Source organism: Hyla sarda, chromosome 8 (genome assembly GCF_029499605.1).
Source record: "Hyla sarda isolate aHylSar1 chromosome 8, aHylSar1.hap1, whole genome shotgun sequence".
Taxonomy (NCBI): Eukaryota; Metazoa; Chordata; class Amphibia; order Anura; family Hylidae; genus Hyla; species Hyla sarda.
In genome coordinates, this window is record NC_079196.1 from 97,737,167 (window position 1) to 97,758,164 (window position 20,998).

General features: G+C 43.5%; 12 pseudogenes; all 12 read right to left on the minus strand.

Moving 5' to 3' along the window:
* Nucleotides 1–1,152: 1,152 nt before the first annotated feature.
* LOC130285878 (U2 spliceosomal RNA) lies at nucleotides 1,153–1,416 on the minus strand (annotated as a pseudogene).
* A 1,453-nt stretch (nucleotides 1,417–2,869) lies between these two features.
* LOC130285879 (U2 spliceosomal RNA) lies at nucleotides 2,870–3,133 on the minus strand (annotated as a pseudogene).
* Nucleotides 3,134–4,592: 1,459 nt separating this feature from the next.
* On the minus strand, nucleotides 4,593–4,856 carry LOC130285880 (U2 spliceosomal RNA; annotated as a pseudogene).
* A 1,457-nt stretch (nucleotides 4,857–6,313) lies between these two features.
* LOC130288249 (U2 spliceosomal RNA) lies at nucleotides 6,314–6,579 on the minus strand (annotated as a pseudogene).
* A 1,454-nt stretch (nucleotides 6,580–8,033) lies between these two features.
* Nucleotides 8,034–8,297, minus strand: LOC130285881 (U2 spliceosomal RNA; annotated as a pseudogene).
* Nucleotides 8,298–9,750: 1,453 nt separating this feature from the next.
* LOC130285883 (U2 spliceosomal RNA) lies at nucleotides 9,751–10,014 on the minus strand (annotated as a pseudogene).
* A 1,462-nt stretch (nucleotides 10,015–11,476) lies between these two features.
* Nucleotides 11,477–11,740, minus strand: LOC130289767 (U2 spliceosomal RNA; annotated as a pseudogene).
* A 1,440-nt stretch (nucleotides 11,741–13,180) lies between these two features.
* Nucleotides 13,181–13,444, minus strand: LOC130285884 (U2 spliceosomal RNA; annotated as a pseudogene).
* Nucleotides 13,445–14,880: 1,436 nt separating this feature from the next.
* Nucleotides 14,881–15,144, minus strand: LOC130285885 (U2 spliceosomal RNA; annotated as a pseudogene).
* Nucleotides 15,145–16,608: 1,464 nt separating this feature from the next.
* On the minus strand, nucleotides 16,609–16,872 carry LOC130285886 (U2 spliceosomal RNA; annotated as a pseudogene).
* Nucleotides 16,873–18,338: 1,466 nt separating this feature from the next.
* Nucleotides 18,339–18,603, minus strand: LOC130287853 (U2 spliceosomal RNA; annotated as a pseudogene).
* A 1,464-nt stretch (nucleotides 18,604–20,067) lies between these two features.
* On the minus strand, nucleotides 20,068–20,333 carry LOC130288250 (U2 spliceosomal RNA; annotated as a pseudogene).
* Nucleotides 20,334–20,998: the final 665 nt, after the last annotated feature.

Here is a 20,998-nt window from a genome sequence, read left to right on the forward strand (position 1 = left end):
CTACCTTTGTTGCACATAGCTGCCTGCCTGTCTCTAGTTACCCCACTGGCTGTAGCTGCGTCCCTTCCGACATGGAATAACACCAACTGTAACGATAAACTGAAAATTAACAGTATAAACCTGTATCATTTTGGACTCTGGTATTTGCTGAATCCGGGTGACCTGACAATCGATGGTGGTGCCGCTGGTGATTCTGGCCTTCTTGGAATCTGTTGGGCCTATGTGTTAGCTCACACATCACTTGGGTATCCATGGTAACTACCACAACATGGTCATCTGCAGTTTACATCTAGCCCGTGGCATTGAATGGCATTTTAAAAGTGCTAAGGGTCCTGGTGCAATAATCCTCCCATGAGGATCAGCCTCAACGGCTTTGTAGATTGCACTCATGTCAGCAACTCCATATACATTTTTTTTTCTTCATGCTTCTTTCTTCATCCTTTTTTCTTTCTGTCATTCAGACTTTCATTCATTCGATCTCTCTCACTCACTTGCTTTAACTCATTTGTTCTCACTCACTCACTCACTCACTCAATCACTCACTCACTCATTCACTCTCACTCACTCTCACTCACTCGCTCACTAAGTCAGTCTCTCTCTCTCTCTCTCTTTTTCTTTTTATATATATTTTTTTCCGTCTTCTTCTTCTTCTTCTTCTTCAGACCCTGTCATAGCACTAATGCCTTTCCAATACCACCAGCAGATGGAGACACTCCATTGCAACATTGGTTGTGAGCAGCAGTTTCTAAAAACAAATGCCTCATGGCGGATTTCCCATCCATCAATGGATGGTAAATTTTGTTTTCATCATTCACTGACCACAGAAACCAATGCATGGTCAAGCAACAGCAATGACACACCCTTGTGTATAGGCATGAGACCCTCATGTCATTTAACAGGATTCAGCACCACCCACAAGACAGCTACCTGTCATGTCATGTCAAACCTGCACAGGTGTGCTAGATTATTATTATTTAGTTTTATTTTATTTTTTTACACCAATCAGTGTGCAAACATGGTCATTAAAACGCTAAATGAATAGACGTTCATAAACCAGTCAGTGCAACTCATCATTTTGGTCTCCAATTCTCAAACTCAAATTCTCACCCACGGAGGATTAAATGAGAATCTTTCTTGTTTAACACTGGAATGGGGTGGTGCACTGTTCACTACCCGAAGATACTGCCACATCGGGTCAATGCATAGGGCGACAGAAGCAAGCTTCCAAATCAGCTCCCTTTCTCAAAAATCCATTTAATTTATGGTCCCCAGATAGGGAACGTATGTATCAGTATGTGCTCACAAGTCACCCAAGTGCAAGTATTCACACAAAAAAAAACGTGCCTCAGGATGCGATCTGTCGCAAGATCCTTTCTTTTTTTACACTTGATCTAAGCCAAAAGGCCTAGAGGGGATAACCGGGAAAGGGGTGGACCCAACCATGTCCCCTTCATGAGCACTCACATTACTCATAGGAATGGAAGGAAGGCTGGCAGCCAACCAGCCTCCCATACACTTTCTGGGTGGGTGGCAGTCAGCCACCCATACATACATACAGCACAGGCTAAACCCACATCATCACTTAAAAAAAGGACAGGCGACCATTGCACTCTGATGGAGCATTTAGCAATGCAATCCATAGCCTGGCTTTTGCCTGAACCCCCATCACTCCTCCTCTTGCATATAAGACAATATTTCAGATCTGCATATGAAAACAACACGCCTACCTTTGTTGCACATAGCTGCCTGCCTGTCTCTTGTTACCCCACTGGCTGTAGCTGCGTCCCTTCCGACATGGAATAACACCAACTGTAACGATAAACTGAAAATTAACAGTATAAACCTGCATCATTTTGGACTCTGGTATTTGCTGAATCCGGGTGACCTGACAATCGATGGTGGTGCCGCTGGTGATTCTGGCCTTCTTGGAATCTGTTGGGCCTATGTGTTAGCTCACACATCACTTGGGTATCCATGGTAACTACCACAACATGGTCATCTGCAGTTTACATCTAGCCCGTGGCATTGAATGGCATTTTAAAAGTGCTAAGGGTCCTGGTGCAATAATCCTCCCATGAGGATCAGCCTCAACGGCTTTGTAGATTGCACTCATGTCAGCAACTCCATATACATTTTTTTTTCTTCATGCTTCTTTCTTCATCCTTTTTTCTTTCTGTCATTCAGACTTTCATTCATTCGATCTCTCTCACTCACTTGCTTTAACTCATTTGTTCTCACTCACTCACTCACTCAATCACTCACTCACTCATTCACTCTCACTCACTCTCACTCACTCGCTCACTAAGTCAGTCTCTCTCTCTCTCTCTCTTTTTCTTTTTATATATATTTTTTTCCGTCTTCTTCTTCTTCTTCTTCAGACCCTGTCATAGCACTAATGCCTTTCCAATACCACCAGCAGATGGAGACACTCCATTGCAACATTGGTTGTGAGCAGCAGTTTCTAAAAACAAATGCCTCATGGCGGATTTCCCATCCATCAATGGATGGTAAATTTTGTTTTTATCATTCACTGACCACAGAAACCAATGCATGGTCAAGCAACAGCAATGACACACCCTTGTGTATAGGCATGAGACCCTCATGTCATTTAACAGGATTCAGCACCACCCACAAGACAGCTACCTGTCATGTCATGTCAAACCTGCACAGGTGTGCTAGATTATTATTATTTAGTTTTATTTTATTTTTTTTACACCAATCAGTGTGCAAACATGGTCATTAAAACGCTAAATGAATAGACGTTCATAAACCAGTCAGTGCAACTCATCATTTTGGTCTCCAATTCTCAAACTCAAATTCTCACCCACGGAGGATTAAATGAGAATCTTTCTTGTTTAACACTGGAATGGGGTGGTGCACTGTTCACTACCCGAAGATACTGCCACATCGGGTCAATGCATAGGGCGACAGAAGCAAGCTTCCAAATCAGCTCCCTTTCTCAAAAATCCATTTAATTTATGGTCCCCAGATAGGGAACGTATGTATCAGTATGTGCTCACAAGTCACCCAAGTGCAAGTATTCACACAAAAAAAAACGTGCCTCAGGATGCGATCTGTCGCAAGATCCTTTCTTTTTTTACACTTGATCTAAGCCAAAAGGCCTAGAGGGGATAACCGGGAAAGGGGTGGACCCAACCATGTCCCCTTCATGAGCACTCACATTACTCATAGGAATGGAAGGAAGGCTGGCAGCCAACCAGCCTCCCATACACTTTCTGGGTGGGTGGCAGTCAGCCACCCATACATACATACAGCACAGGCTAAACCCACATCATCACTTAAAAAAAGGACAGGCGACCATTGCACTCTGATGGAGCATTTAGCAATGCAATCCATAGCCTGGCTTTTGCCTGAACCCCCATCACTCCTCCTCTTGCATATAAGACAATATTTCAGATCTGCATATGAAAACAACACGCCTACCTTTGTTGCACATAGCTGCCTGCCTGTCTCTAGTTACCCCACTGGCTGTAGCTGCGTCCCTTCCGACATGGAATAACACCAACTGTAACGATAAACTGAAAATTAACAGTATAAACCTGTATCATTTTGGACTCTGGTATTTGCTGAATCCGGGTGACCTGACAATCGATGGTGGTGCCGCTGGTGATTCTGGCCTTCTTGGAATCTGTTGGGCCTATGTGTTAGCTCACACATCACTTGGGTATCCATGGTAACTACCACAACATGGTCATCTGCAGTTTACATCTAGCCCGTGGCATTGAATGGCATTTTAAAAGTGCTAAGGGTCCTGGTGCAATAATCCTCCCATGAGGATCAGCCTCAACGGCTTTGTAGATTGCACTCATGTCAGCAACTCCATATACATTTTTTTTTCTTCATGCTTCTTTCTTCATCCTTTTTTCTTTCTGTCATTCAGACTTTCATTCATTCGATCTCTCTCACTCACTTGCTTTAACTCATTTGTTCTCACTCACTCACTCACTCACTCAATCACTCACTCACTCATTCACTCTCACTCACTCTCACTCACTCGCTCACTAAGTCAGTCTCTCTCTCTCTCTCTCTTTTTCTTTTTATATATATTTTTTTCCGTCTTCTTCTTCTTCTTCTTCTTCAGACCCTGTCATAGCACTAATGCCTTTCCAATACCACCAGCAGATGGAGACACTCCATTGCAACATTGGTTGTGAGCAGCAGTTTCTAAAAACAAATGCCTCATGGCGGATTTCCCATCCATCAATGGATGGTAAATTTTGTTTTTATCATTCACTGACCACAGAAACCAATGCATGGTCAAGCAACAGCAATGACACACCCTTGTGTATAGGCATGAGACCCTCATGTCATTTAACAGGATTCAGCACCACCCACAAGACAGCTACCTGTCATGTCATGTCAAACCTGCACAGGTGTGCTAGATTATTATTATTTAGTTTTATTTTATTTTTTTACACCAATCAGTGTGCAAACATGGTCATTAAAACGCTAAATGAATAGACGTTCATAAACCAGTCAGTGCAACTCATCATTTTGGTCTCCAATTCTCAAACTCAAATTCTCACCCACGGAGGATTAAATGAGAATCTTTCTTGTTTAACACTGGAATGGGGTGGTGCACTGTTCACTACCCGAAGATACTGCCACATCGGGTCAATGCATAGGGCGACAGAAGCAAGCTTCCAAATCAGCTCCCTTTCTCAAAAATCCATTTAATTTATGGTCCCCAGATAGGGAACGTATGTATCAGTATGTGCTCACAAGTCACCCAAGTGCAAGTATTCACACAAAAAAAAACGTGCCTCAGGATGCGATCTGTCGCAAGATCCTTTCTTTTTTTACACTTGATCTAAGCCAAAAGGCCTAGAGGGGATAACCGGGAAAGGGGTGGACCCAACCATGTCCCCTTCATGAGCACTCACATTACTCATAGGAATGGAAGGAAGGCTGGCAGCCAACCAGCCTCCCATACACTTTCTGGGTGGGTGGCAGTCAGCCACCCATACATACATACAGCACAGGCTAAACCCACATCATCACTTAAAAAAAAGGACAGGCGACCATTGCACTCTGATGGAGCATTTAGCAATGCAATCCATAGCCTGGCTTTTGCCTGAACCCCCATCACTCCTCCTCTTGCATATAAGACAATATTTCAGATCTGCATATGAAAACAACACGCCTACCTTTGTTGCACATAGCTGCCTGCCTGTCTCTAGTTACCCCACTGGCTGTAGCTGCGTCCCTTCCGACATGGAATAACACCAACTGTAACGATAAACTGAAAATTAACAGTATAAACCTGCATCATTTTGGACTCTGGTATTTGCTGAATCCGGGTGACCTGACAATCGATGGTGGTGCCGCTGGTGATTCTGGCCTTCTTGGAATCTGTTGGGCCTATGTGTTAGCTCACACATCACTTGGGTATCCATGGTAACTACCACAACATGGTCATCTGCAGTTTACATCTAGCCCGTGGCATTGAATGGCATTTTAAAAGTGCTAAGGGTCCTGGTGCAATAATCCTCCCATGAGTATCAGCCTCAACGGCTTTGTAGATTGCACTCATGTCAGCAACTCCATATACATTTTTTTTTCTTCATGCTTCTTTCTTCATCCTTTTTTCTTTCTGTCATTCAGACTTTCATTCATTCGATCTCTCTCACTCACTTGCTTTAACTCATTTGTTCTCACTCACTCACTCACTCACTCAATCACTCACTCACTCATTCACTCTCACTCACTCTCACTCACTCGCTCACTAAGTCAGTCTCTCTCTCTCTCTCTCTTTTTCTTTTTATATATATTTTTTTCCGTCTTCTTCTTCTTCTTCTTCAGACCCTGTCATAGCACTAATGCCTTTCCAATACCACCAGCAGATGGAGACACTCCATTGCAACATTGGTTGTGAGCAGCAGTTTCTAAAAACAAATGCCTCATGGCGGATTTCCCATCCATCAATGGATGGTAAATTTTGTTTTTATCATTCACTGACCACAGAAACCAATGCATGGTCAAGCAACAGCAATGACACACCCTTGTGTATAGGCATGAGACCCTCATGTCATTTAACAGGATTCAGCACCACCCACAAGACAGCTACCTGTCATGTCATGTCAAACCTGCACAGGTGTGCTAGATTATTATTATTTAGTTTTATTTTATTTTTTTACACCAATCAGTGTGCAAACATGGTCATTAAAACGCTAAATGAATAGACGTTCATAAACCAGTCAGTGCAACTCATCATTTTGGTCTCCAATTCTCAAACTCAAATTCTCACCCACGGAGGATTAAATGAGAATCTTTCTTGTTTAACACTGGAATGGGGTGGTGCACTGTTCACTACCCGAAGATACTGCCACATCGGGTCAATGCATAGGGCGACAGAAGCAAGCTTCCAAATCAGCTCCCTTTCTCAAAAATCCATTTAATTTATGGTCCCCAGATAGGGAACGTATGTATCAGTATGTGCTCACAAGTCACCCAAGTGCAAGTATTCACACAAAAAAAAAAACGTGCCTCAGGATGCGATCTGTCGCAAGATCCTTTCTTTTTTTACACTTGATCTAAGCCAAAAGGCCTAGAGGGGATAACCGGGAAAGGGGTGGACCCAACCATGTCCCCTTCATGAGCACTCACATTACTCATAGGAATGGAAGGAAGGCTGGCAGCCAACCAGCCTCCCATACACTTTCTGGGTGGGTGGCAGTCAGCCACCCATACATACATACAGCACAGGCTAAACCCACATCATCACTTAAAAAAAAGGACAGGCGACCATTGCACTCTGATGGAGCATTTAGCAATGCAATCCATAGCCTGGCTTTTGCCTGAACCCCCATCACTCCTCCTCTTGCATATAAGACAATATTTCAGATCTGCATATGAAAACAACACGCCTACCTTTGTTGCACATAGCTGCCTGCCTGTCTCTAGTTACCCCACTGGCTGTAGCTGCGTCCCTTCCGACATGGAATAACACCAACTGTAACGATAAACTGAAAATTAACAGTATAAACCTGCATCATTTTGGACTCTGGTATTTGCTGAATCCGGGTGACCTGACAATCGATGGTGGTGCCGCTGGTGATTCTGGCCTTCTTGGAATCTGTTGGGCCTATGTGTTAGCTCACACATCACTTGGGTATCCATGGTAACTACCACAACATGGTCATCTGCAGTTTACATCTAGCCCGTGGCATTGAATGGCATTTTAAAAGTGCTAAGGGTCCTGGTGCAATAATCCTCCCATGAGGATCAGCCTCAACGGCTTTGTAGATTGCACTCATGTCAGCAACTCCATATACATTTTTTTTTCTTCATGCTTCTTTCTTCATCCTTTTTTCTTTCTGTCATTCAGACTTTCATTCATTCGATCTCTCTCACTCACTTGCTTTAACTCATTTGTTCTCACTCACTCACTCACTCACTCACTCAATCACTCACTCACTCATTCACTCTCACTCACTCGCTCACTAAGTCAGTCTCTCTCTCTCTCTCTCTTTTTCTTTTTATATATATTTTTTTCCGTCTTCTTCTTCTTCTTCTTCTTCAGACCCTGTCATAGCACTAATGCCTTTCCAATACCACCAGCAGATGGAGACACTCCATTGCAACATTGGTTGTGAGCAGCAGTTTCTAAAAACAAATGCCTCATGGCGGATTTCCCATCCATCAATGGATGGTAAATTTTGTTTTTATCATTCACTGACCACAGAAACCAATGCATGGTCAAGCAACAGCAATGACACACCCTTGTGTATAGGCATGAGACCCTCATGTCATTTAACAGGATTCAGCACCACCCACAAGACAGCTACCTGTCATGTCATGTCAAACCTGCACAGGTGTGCTAGATTATTATTATTTAGTTTTATTTTATTTTTTTACACCAATCAGTGTGCAAACATGGTCATTAAAACGCTAAATGAATAGACGTTCATAAACCAGTCAGTGCAACTCATCATTTTGGTCTCCAATTCTCAAACTCAAATTCTCACCCACGGAGGATTAAATGAGAATCTTTCTTGTTTAACACTGGAATGGGGTGGTGCACTGTTCACTACCCGAAGATACTGCCACATCGGGTCAATGCATAGGGCGACAGAAGCAAGCTTCCAAATCAGCTCCCTTTCTCAAAAATCCATTTAATTTATGGTCCCCAGATAGGGAACGTATGTATCAGTATGTGCTCACAAGTCACCCAAGTGCAAGTATTCACACAAAAAAAAACGTGCCTCAGGATGCGATCTGTCGCAAGATCCTTTCTTTTTTTACACTTGATCTAAGCCAAAAGGCCTAGAGGGGATAACCGGGAAAGGGGTGGACCCAACCATGTCCCCTTCATGAGCACTCACATTACTCATAGGAATGGAAGGAAGGCTGGCAGCCAACCAGCCTCCCATACACTTTCTGGGTGGGTGGCAGTCAGCCACCCATACATACATACAGCACAGGCTAAACCCACATCATCACTTAAAAAAAGGACAGGCGACCATTGCACTCTGATGGAGCATTTAGCAATGCAATCCATAGCCTGGCTTTTGCCTGAACCCCCATCACTCCTCCTCTTGCATATAAGACAATATTTCAGATCTGCATATGAAAACAACACGCCTACCTTTGTTGCACATAGCTGCCTGCCTGTCTCTAGTTACCCCACTGGCTGTAGCTGCGTCCCTTCCGACATGGAATAACACCAACTGTAACGATAAACTGAAAATTAACAGTATAAACCTGCATCATTTTGGACTCTGGTATTTGCTGAATCCGGGTGACCTGACAATCGATGGTGGTGCCGCTGGTGATTCTGGCCTTCTTGGAATCTGTTGGGCCTATGTGTTAGCTCACACATCACTTGGGTATCCATGGTAACTACCACAACATGGTCATCTGCAGTTTACATCTAGCCCGTGGCATTGAATGGCATTTTAAAAGTGCTAAGGGTCCTGGTGCAATAATCCTCCCATGAGGATCAGCCTCAACGGCTTTGTAGATTGCACTCATGTCAGCAACTCCATATACATTTTTTTTTCTTCATGCTTCTTTCTTCATCCTTTTTTCTTTCTGTTATTCAGACTTTCATTCATTCGATCTCTCTCACTCACTTGCTTTAACTCATTTGTTCTCACTCACTCACTCACTCAATCACTCACTCACTCATTCACTCTCACTCACTCTCACTCACTCGCTCACTAAGTCAGTCTCTCTCTCTCTCTCTCTTTTTCTTTTTATATATATTTTTTTCCGTCTTCTTCTTCTTCTTCTTCAGACCCTGTCATAGCACTAATGCCTTTCCAATACCACCAGCAGATGGAGACACTCCATTGCAACATTGGTTGTGAGCAGCAGTTTCTAAAAACAAATGCCTCATGGCGGATTTCCCATCCATCAATGGATGGTAAATTTTGTTTTTATCATTCACTGACCACAGAAACCAATGCATGGTCAAGCAACAGCTATGACACACCCTTGTGTATAGGCATGAGACCCTCATGTCATTTAACAGGATTCAGCACCACCCACAAGACAGCTACCTGTCATGTCATGTCAAACCTGCACAGGGGTGCTAGATTATTATTATTTAGTTTTATTTTATTTTTTTTACACCAATCAGTGTGCAAACATGGTCATTAAAACGCTAAATGAATAGACGTTCATAAACCAGTCAGTGCAACTCATCATTTTGGTCTCCAATTCTCAAACTCAAATTCTCACCCACGGAGGATTAAATGAGAATCTTTCTTGTTTAACACTGGAATGGGGTGGTGCACTGTTCACTACCCGAAGATACTGCCACATCGGGTCAATGCATAGGGCGACAGAAGCAAGCTTCCAAATCAGCTCCCTTTCTCAAAAATCCATTTAATTTATGGTCCCCAGATAGGGAACGTATGTATCAGTATGTGCTCACAAGTCACCCAAGTGCAAGTATTCACACAAAAAAAAACGTGCCTCAGGATGCGATCTGTCGCAAGATCCTTTCTTTTTTTACACTTGATCTAAGCCAAAAGGCCTAGAGGGGATAACCGGGAAAGGGGTGGACCCAACCATGTCCCCTTCATGAGCACTCACATTACTCATAGGAATGGAAGGAAGGCTGGCAGCCAACCAGCCTCCCATACACTTTCTGGGTGGGTGGCAGTCAGCCACCCATACATACATACAGCACAGGCTAAACCCACATCATCACTTAAAAAAAGGACAGGCGACCATTGCACTCTGATGGAGCATTTAGCAATGCAATCCATAGCCTGGCTTTTGCCTGAACCCCCATCACTCCTCCTCTTGCATATAAGACAATATTTCAGATCTGCATATGAAAACAACACGCCTACCTTTGTTGCACATAGCTGCCTGCCTGTCTCTAGTTACCCCACTGGCTGTAGCTGCGTCCCTTCCGACATGGAATAACACCAACTGTAACGATAAACTGAAAATTAACAGTATAAACCTGTATCATTTTGGACTCTGGTATTTGCTGAATCCGGGTGACCTGACAATCGATGGTGGTGCCGCTGGTGATTCTGGCCTTCTTGGAATCTGTTGGGCCTATGTGTTAGCTCACACATCACTTGGGTATCCATGGTAACTACCACAACATGGTCATCTGCAGTTTACATCTAGCCCGTGGCATTGAATGGCATTTTAAAAGTGCTAAGGGTCCTGGTGCAATAATCCTCCCATGAGGATCAGCCTCAACGGCTTTGTAGATTGCACTCATGTCAGCAACTCCATATACATTTTTTTTTCTTCATGCTTCTTTCTTCATCCTTTTTTCTTTCTGTCATTCAGACTTTCATTCATTCGATCTCTCTCACTCACTTGCTTTAACTCATTTGTTCTCACTCACTCACTCACTCACTCAATCACTCACTCACTCATTCACTCTCACTCACTCTCACTCTCTCACTCACTCGCTCACTAAGTCAGTCTCTCTCTCTCTCTCTTTTTCTTTTTATATATATTTTTTTCCGTCTTCTTCTTCTTCTTCTTCAGACCCTGTCATAGCACTAATGCCTTTCCAATACCACCAGCAGATGGAGACACTCCATTGCAACATTGGTTGTGAGCAGCAGTTTCTAAAAACAAATGCCTCATGGCGGATTTCCCATCCATCAATGGATGGTAAATTTTGTTTTTATCATTCACTGACCACAGAAACCAATGCATGGTCAAGCAACAGCAATGACACACCCTTGTGTATAGGCATGAGACCCTCATGTCATTTAACAGGATTCAGCACCACCCACAAGACAGCTACCTGTCATGTCATGTCAAACCTGCACAGGTGTGCTAGATTATTATTATTTAGTTTTATTTTATTTTTTTACACCAATCAGTGTGCAAACATGGTCATTAAAACGCTAAATGAATAGACGTTCATAAACCAGTCAGTGCAACTCATCATTTTGGTCTCCAATTCTCAAACTCAAATTCTCACCCACGGAGGATTAAATGAGAATCTTTCTTGTTTAACACTGGAATGGGGTGGTGCACTGTTCACTACCCGAAGATACTGCCACATAGGGTCAATGCATAGGGCGACAGAAGCAAGCTTCCAAATCAGCTCCCTTTCTCAAAAATCCATTTAATTTATGGTCCCCAGATAGGGAACGTATGTATCAGTATGTGCTCACAAGTCACCCAAGTGCAAGTATTCACACAAAAAAAAACGTGCCTCAGGATGCGATCTGTCGCAAGATCCTTTCTTTTTTTACACTTGATCTAAGCCAAAAGGCCTAGAGGGGATAACCGGGAAAGGGGTGGACCCAACCATGTCCCCTTCATGAGCACTCACATTACTCATAGGAATGGAAGGAAGGCTGGCAGCCAACCAGCCTCCCATACACTTTCTGGGTGGGTGGCAGTCAGCCACCCATACATACATACAGCACAGGCTAAACCCACATCATCACTTAAAAAAAGGACAGGCGACCATTGCACTCTGATGGAGCATTTAGCAATGCAATCCATAGCCTGGCTTTTGCCTGAACCCCCATCACTCCTCCTCTTGCATATAAGATAATATTTCAGATCTGCATATGAAAACAACACGCCTACCTTTGTTGCACATAGCTGCCTGCCTGTCTCTAGTTACCCCACTGGCTGTAGCTGCGTCCCTTCCGACATGGAATAACACCAACTGTAACGATAAACTGAAAATTAACAGTATAAACCTGCATCATTTTGGACTCTGGTATTTGCTGAATCCGGGTGACCTGACAATCGATGGTGGTGCCGCTGGTGATTCTGGCCTTCTTGGAATCTGTTGGGCCTATGTGTTAGCTCACACATCACTTGGGTATCCATGGTAACTACCACAACATGGTCATCTGCAGTTTACATCTAGCCCGTGGCATTGAATGGCATTTTAAAAGTGCTAAGGGTCCTGGTGCAATAATCCTCCCATGAGGATCAGCCTCAACGGCTTTGTAGATTGCACTCATGTCAGCAACTCCATATACATTTTTTTTTCTTCATGCTTCTTTCTTCATCCTTTTTTCTTTCTGTCATTCAGACTTTCATTCATTCGATCTCTCTCACTCACTTGCTTTAACTCATTTGTTCTCACTCACTCACTCACTCACTCTCACTCACTCTCACTCTCTCACTCACTCGCTCACTAAGTCAGTCTCTCTCTCTCTCTCTCTTTTTCTTTTTATATATATTTTTTTCCGTCTTCTTCTTCTTCTTCTTCAGACCCTGTCATAGCACTAATGCCTTTCCAATACCACCAGCAGATGGAGACACTCCATTGCAACATTGGTTGTGAGCAGCAGTTTCTAAAAACAAATGCCTCATGGCGGATTTCCCATCCATCAATGGATGGTAAATTTTGTTTTTATCATTCACTGACCACAGAAACCAATGCATGGTCAAGCAACAGCAATGACACACCCTTGTGTATAGGCATGAGACCCTCATGTCATTTAACAGGATTCAGCACCACCCACAAGACAGCTACCTGTCATGTCATGTCAAACCTGCACAGGTGTGCTAGATTATTATTATTTAGTTTTATTTTATTTTTTTACACCAATCAGTGTGCAAACATGGTCATTAAAACGCTAAATGAATAGACGTTCATAAACCAGTCAGTGCAACTCATCATTTTGGTCTCCAATTCTCAAACTCAAATTCTCACCCACGGAGGATTAAATGAGAATCTTTCTTGTTTAACACTGGAATGGGGTGGTGCACTGTTCACTACCCGAAGATACTGCCACATCGGGTCAATGCATAGGGCGACAGAAGCAAGCTTCCAAATCAGCTCCCTTTCTCAAAAATCCATTTAATTTATGGTCCCCAGATAGGGAACGTATGTATCAGTATGTGCTCACAAGTCACCCAAGTGCAAGTATTCACACAAAAAAAAACGTGCCTCAGGATGCGATCTGTCGCAAGATCCTTTCTTTTTTTACACTTGATCTAAGCCAAAAGGCCTAGAGGGGATAACCGGGAAAGGGGTGGACCCAACCATGTCCCCTTCATGAGCACTCACATTACTCATAGGAATGGAAGGAAGGCTGGCAGCCAACCAGCCTCCCATACACTTTCTGGGTGGGTGGCAGTCAGCCACCCATACATACATACAGCACAGGCTAAACCCACATCATCACTTAAAAAAAGGACAGGCGACCATTGCACTCTGATGGAGCATTTAGCAATGCAATCCATAGCCTGGCTTTTGCCTGAACCCCCATCACTCCTCCTCTTGCATATAAGATAATATTTCAGATCTGCATATGAAAACAACACGCCTACCTTTGTTGCACATAGCTGCCTGCCTGTCTCTAGTTACCCCACTGGCTGTAGCTGCGTCCCTTCCGACATGGAATAACACCAACTGTAACGATAAACTGAAAATTAACAGTATAAACCTGCATCATTTTGGACTCTGGTATTTGCTGAATCCGGGTGACCTGACAATCGATGGTGGTGCCGCTGGTGATTCTGGCCTTCTTGGAATCTGTTGGGCCTATGTGTTAGCTCACACATCACTTGGGTATCCATGGTAACTACCACAACATGGTCATCTGCAGTTTACATCTAGCCCGTGGCATTGAATGGCATTTTAAAAGTGCTAAGGGTCCTGGTGCAATAATCCTCCCATGAGGATCAGCCTCAACGGCTTTGTAGATTGCACTCATGTCAGCAACTCCATATACATTTTTTTTTCTTCATGCTTCTTTCTTCATCCTTTTTTCTTTCTGTCATTCAGACTTTCATTCATTCGATCTCTCTCACTCACTTGCTTTAACTCATTTGTTCTCACTCACTCACTCACTCTCACTCACTCTCACTCTCTCACTCACTCGCTCACTAAGTCAGTCTCTCTCTCTCTCTCTCTTTTTCTTTTTATATATATTTTTTTCCGTCTTCTTCTTCTTCTTCTTCAGACCCTGTCATAGCACTAATGCCTTTCCAATACCACCAGCAGATGGAGACACTCCATTGCAACATTGGTTGTGAGCAGCAGTTTCTAAAAACAAATGCCTCATGGCGGATTTCCCATCCATCAATGGATGGTAAATTTTGTTTTTATCATTCACTGACCACAGAAACCAATGCATGGTCAAGCAACAGCAATGACACACCCTTGTGTATAGGCATGAGACCCTCATGTCATTTAACAGGATTCAGCACCACCCACAAGACAGCTACCTGTCATGTCATGTCAAACCTGCACAGGTGTGCTAGATTATTATTATTTAGTTTTATTTTATTTTTTTACACCAATCAGTGTGCAAACATGGTCATTAAAACGCTAAATGAATAGACGTTCATAAACCAGTCAGTGCAACTCATCATTTTGGTCTCCAATTCTCAAACTCAAATTCTCACCCACGGAGGATTAAATGAGAATCTTTCTTGTTTAACACTGGAATGGGGTGGTGCACTGTTCACTACCCGAAGATACTGCCACATCGGGTCAATGCATAGGGCGACAGAAGCAAGCTTCCAAATCAGCTCCCTTTCTCAAAAATCCATTTAATTTATGGTCCCCAGATAGGGAACGTATGTATCAGTATGTGCTCACAAGTCACCCAAGTGCAAGTATTCACACAAAAAAAAACGTGCCTCAGGATGCGATCTGTCGCAAGATCCTTTCTTTTTTTACACTTGATCTAAGCCAAAAGGCCTAGAGGGGATAACCGGGAAAGGGGTGGACCCAACCATGTCCCCTTCATGAGCACTCACATTACTCATAGGAATGGAAGGAAGGCTGGCAGCCAACCAGCCTCCCATACACTTTCTGGGTGGGTGGCAGTCAGCCACCCATACATACATACAGCACAGGCTAAACCCACATCATCACTTAAAAAAAGGACAGGCGACCATTGCACTCTGATGGAGCATTTAGCAATGCAATCCATAGCCTGGCTTTTGCCTGAACCCCCATCACTCCTCCTCTTGCATATAAGACAATATTTCAGATCTGCATATGAAAACAACACGCCTACCTTTGTTGCACATAGCTGCCTGCCTGTCTCTAGTTACCCCACTGGCTGTAGCTGCGTCCCTTCCGACATGGAATAACAGCAACTGTAACGATAAACTGAAAATTAACAGTATAAACCTGCATCATTTTGGACTCTGGTATTTGCTGAATCCGGGTGACCTGACAATCGATGGTGGTGCCGCTGGTGATTCTGGCCTTCTTGGAATCTGTTGGGCCTATGTGTTAGCTCACACATCACTTGGGTATCCATGGTAACTACCACAACATGGTCATCTGCAGTTTACATCTAGCCCGTGGCATTGAATGGCATTTTAAAAGTGCTAAGGGTCCTGGTGCAATAATCCTCCCATGAGGATCAGCCTCAACGGCTTTGTAGATTGCACTCATGTCAGCAACTCCATATACATTTTTTTTTCTTCATGCTTCTTTCTTCATCCTTTTTTCTTTCTGTCATTCAGACTTTCATTCATTCGATCTCTCTCACTCACTTGCTTTAACTCATTTGTTCTCACTCACTCACTCACTCACTCAATCACTCACTCACTCATTCACTCTCACTCACTCTCACTCTCTCACTCACTCGCTCACTAAGTCAGTCTCTCTCTCTCTCTCTCTTTTTCTTTTTATATATATTTTTTTCCGTCTTCTTCTTCTTCTTCTTCAGACCCTGTCATAGCACTAATGCCTTTCCAATACCACCAGCAGATGGAGACACTCCATTGCAACATTGGCTGTGAGCAGCAGTTTCTAAAAACAAATGCCTCATGGCGGATTTCCCATCCATCAATGGATGGTAAATTTTGTTTTTATCATTCACTGACCACAGAAACCAATGCATGGTCAAGCAACAGCAATGACACACCCTTGTGTATAGGCATGAGACCCTCATGTCATTTAACAGGATTCAGCACCACCCACAAGACAGCTACCTGTCATGTCATGTCAAACCTGCACAGGTGTGCTAGATTATTATTATTTAGTTTTATTTTATTTTTTTACACCAATCAGTGTGCAAACATGGTCATTAAAACGCTAAATGAATAGACGTTCATAAACCAGTCAGTGCAACTCATCATTTTGGTCTCCAATTCTCAAACTCAAATTCTCACCCACGGAGGATTAAATGAGAATCTTTCTTGTTTAACACTGGAATGGGGTGGTGCACTGTTCACTACCCGAAGATACTGCCACATCGGGTCAATGCATAGGGCGACAGAAGCAAGCTTCCAAATCAGCTCCCTTTCTCAAAAATCCATTTAATTTATGGTCCCCAGATAGGGAACGTATGTATCAGTATGTGCTCACAAGTCACCCAAGTGCAAGTATTCACACAAAAAAAAACGTGCCTCAGGATGCGATCTGTCGCAAGATCCTTTCTTTTTTTACACTTGATCTAAGCCAAAAGGCCTAGAGGGGATAACCGGGAAAGGGGTGGACCCAACCATGTCCCCTTCATGAGCACTCACATTACTCATAGGAATGGAAGGAAGGCTGGCAGCCAACCAGCCTCCCATACACTTTCTGGGTGGGTGGCAGTCAGCCACCCATACATACATACAGCACAGGCTAAACCCACATCATCACTTAAAAAAAGGACAGGCGACCATTGCACTCTGATGGAGCATTTAGCAATGCAATCCATAGCCTGGCTTTTGCCTGAACCCCCATCACTCCTCCTCTTGCATATAAGACAATATTTCAGATCTGCATATGAAAACAACACGCCTACCTTTGTTGCACATAGCTGCCTGCCTGTCTCTAGTTACCCCACTGGCTGTAGCTGCGTCCCTTCCGACATGGAATAACACCAACTGTAACGATAAACTGAAAATTAACAGTATAAACCTGCATCATTTTGGACTCTGGTATTTGCTGAATCCGGGTGACCTGACAATCGATGGTGGTGCCGCTGGTGATTCTGGCCTTCTTGGAATCTGTTGGGCCTATGTGTTAGCTCACACATCACTTGGGTATCCATGGTAACTACCACAACATGGTCATCTGCAGTTTACATCTAGCCCGTGGCATTGAATGGCATTTTAAAAGTGCTAAGGGTCCTGGTGCAATAATCCTCCCATGAGGATCAGCCTCAACGGCTTTGTAGATTGCACTCATGTCAGCAACTCCATATACATTTTTTTTTCTTCATGCTTCTTTCTTCATCCTTTTTTCTTTCTGTCATTCAGACTTTCATTCATTCGATCTCTCTCACTCACTTGCTTTAACTCATTTGTTCTCACTCACTCACTCACTCAATCACTCACTCACTCATTCACTCTCACTCACTCTCACTCTCTCACTCACTCGCTCACTAAGTCAGTCTCTCTCTCTCTCTCTCTTTTTCTTTTTATATATATTTTTTTCCGTCTTCTTCTTCTTCTTCTTCTTCTTCAGACCCTGTCATAGCACTAATGCCTTTCCAATTCCACCAGCAGATGGAGACACTCCATTGCAACATTGGTTGTGAGCAGCAGTTTCTAAAAACAAATGCCTCATGGCGGATTTCCCATCCATCAATGGATGGTAAATTTTGTTTTTATCATTCACTGACCACAGAAACCAATGCATGGTCAAGCAACAGCAATGACACACCCTTGTGTATAGGCATGAGACCCTCATGTCATTTAACAGGATTCAGCACCACCCACAAGACAGCTACCTGTCATGTCATGTCAAACCTGCACAGGTGTGCTAGATTATTATTATTTAGTTTTATTTTATTTTTTTACACCAATCAGTGTGCAAACATGGTCATTAAAACGCTAAATGAATAGACGTTCATAAACCAGTCAGTGCAACTCATCATTTTGGTCTCCAATTCTCAAACTCAAATTCTCACCCACGGAGGATTAAATGAGAATCTTTCTTGTTTAACACTGGAATGGGGTGGTGCACTGTTCACTACCCGAAGATACTGCCACATCGGGTCAATGCATAGGGCGACAGAAGCAAGCTTCCAAATCAGCTCCCTTTCTCAAAAATCCATTTAATTTATGGTCCCCAGATAGGGAACGTATGTATCAGTATGTGCTCACAAGTCACCCAAGTGCAAGTATTCACACAAAAAAAAAACGTGCCTCAGGATGCGATCTGTCGCAAGATCCTTTCTTTTTTTACACTTGATCTAAGCCAAAAGGCCTAGAGGGGATAACCGGGAAAGGGGTGGACCCAACCATGTCCCCTTCATGAGCACTCACATTACTCATAGGAATGGAAGGAAGGCTGGCAGCCAACCAGCCTCCCATACACTTTCTGGGTGGGTGGCAGTCAGCCACCCATACATACATACAGCACAGGCTAAACCCACATCATCACTTAAAAAAAGGACAGGCGACCATTGCACTCTGATGGAGCATTTAGCAATGCAATCCATAGCCTGGCTTTTGCCTGAACCCCCATCACTCCTCCTCTTGCATATAAGACAATATTTCAGATCTGCATATGAAAACAACACGCCTACCTTTGTTGCACATAGCTGCCTGCCTGTCTCTAGTTACCCCACTGGCTGTAGCTGCGTCCCTTCCGACATGGAATAACACCAACTGTAACGATAAACTGAAAATTAACAGTATAAACCTGCATCATTTTGGACTCTGGTATTTGCTGAATCCGGGTGACCTGACAATCGATGGTGGTGCCGCTGGTGATTCTGGCCTTCTTGGAATCTGTTGGGCCTATGTGTTAGCTCACACATCACTTGGGTATCCATGGTAACTACCACAACATGGTCATCTGCAGTTTACATCTAGCCCGCGGCATTGAATGGCATTTTAAAAGTGCTAAGGGTCCTGGTGCAATAATCCTCCCATGAGGATCAGCCTCAACGGCTTTGTAGATTGCACTCATGTCAGCAACTCCATATACATTTTTTTTTCTTCATGCTTCTTTCTTCATCCTTTTTTCTTTCTGTCATTCAGACTTTCATTCATTCGATCTCTCTCACTCACTTGCTTTAACTCATTTGTTCTCACTCACTCACTCACTCACTCAATCACTCACTCACTCATTCACTCTCACTCACTCTCACTCTCTCACTCACTCGCTCACTAAGTCAGTCTCTCTCTCTCTCTCTCTTTTTCTTTTTATATATATTTTTTTCCGTCTTCTTCTTCTTCTTCTTCAGACCCTGTCATAGCACTAATGCCTTTCCAATACCACCAGCAGATGGAGACACTCCATTGCAACATTGGTTGTGAGCAGCAGTTTCTAAAAACAAATGCCTCATGGCGGATTTCCCATCCATCAATGGATGGTAAATTTTGTTTTTATCATTCACTGACCACAGAAACCAATGCATGGTCAAGCAACAGCAATGACACACCCTTGTGTATAGGCATGAGACCCTCATGTCATTTAACAGGATTCAGCACCACCCACAAGACAGCTACCTGTCATGTCATGTCAAACCTGCACAGGTGTGCTAGATTATTATTATTTAGTTTTATTTTATTTTTTTACACCAATCAGTGTGCAAACATGGTCATTAAAACGCTAAATGAATAGACGTTCATAAACCAGTCAGTGCAACTCATCATTTTGGTCTCCAATTCTCAAACTCAAATTCTCACCCACGGAGGATTAAATGAGAATCTTTCTTGTTTAACACTGGAATGGGGTGGTGCACTGTTCACTACCCGAAGATACTGCCACATCGGGTCAATGCATAGGGCGACAGAAGCAAGCTTCCAAATCAGCTCCCTTTCTCAAAAATCCATTTAATTTATGGTCCCCAGATAGGGAACGTATGTATCAGTATGTGCTCACAAGTCACCCAAGTGCAAGTATTCACACAAAAAAAAAAACGTGCCTCAGGATGCGATCTGTCGCAAGATCCTTTCTTTTTTTACACTTGATCTAAGCCAAAAGGCCTAGAGGGGATAACCGGGAAAGGGGTGGACCCAACCATGTCCCCTTCATGAGCACTCACATTACTCATAGGAATGGAAGGAAGGCTGGCAGCCAACCAGCCTCCCATACACTTTCTGGGTGGGTGGCAGTCAGCCACCCATACATACATACAGCACCGGCTAAACCCACATCATCACTTAAAAAAAGGACAGGCGACCATTGCACTCTGATGGAGCATTTAGCAATGCAATCCATAGCCTGGCTTTTGCCTGAACCCCCATCACTCCTCCTCTTGCATATAAGACAATATTTCAGATCTGCATATGAAAACAACACGCCTACCTTTGTTGCACATAGCTGCCTGCCTGTCTCTAGTTACCCCACTGGCTGTAGCTGCGTCCCTTCCGACATGGAATAACACCAACTGTAACGATAAACTGAAAATTAACAGTATAAACCTGCATCATTTTGGACTCTGGTATTTGCTGAATCCGGGTGACCTGACAATCGATGGTGGTGCCGCTGGTGATTCTGGCCTTCTTGGAATCTGTTGGGCCTATGTGTTAGCTCACACATCACTTGGGTATCCATGGTAACTACCACAACATGGTCATCTGCAGTTTACATCTAGCCCGTGGCATTGAATGGCATTTTAAAAGTGCTAAGGGTCCTGGTGCAATAATCCTCCCATGAGGA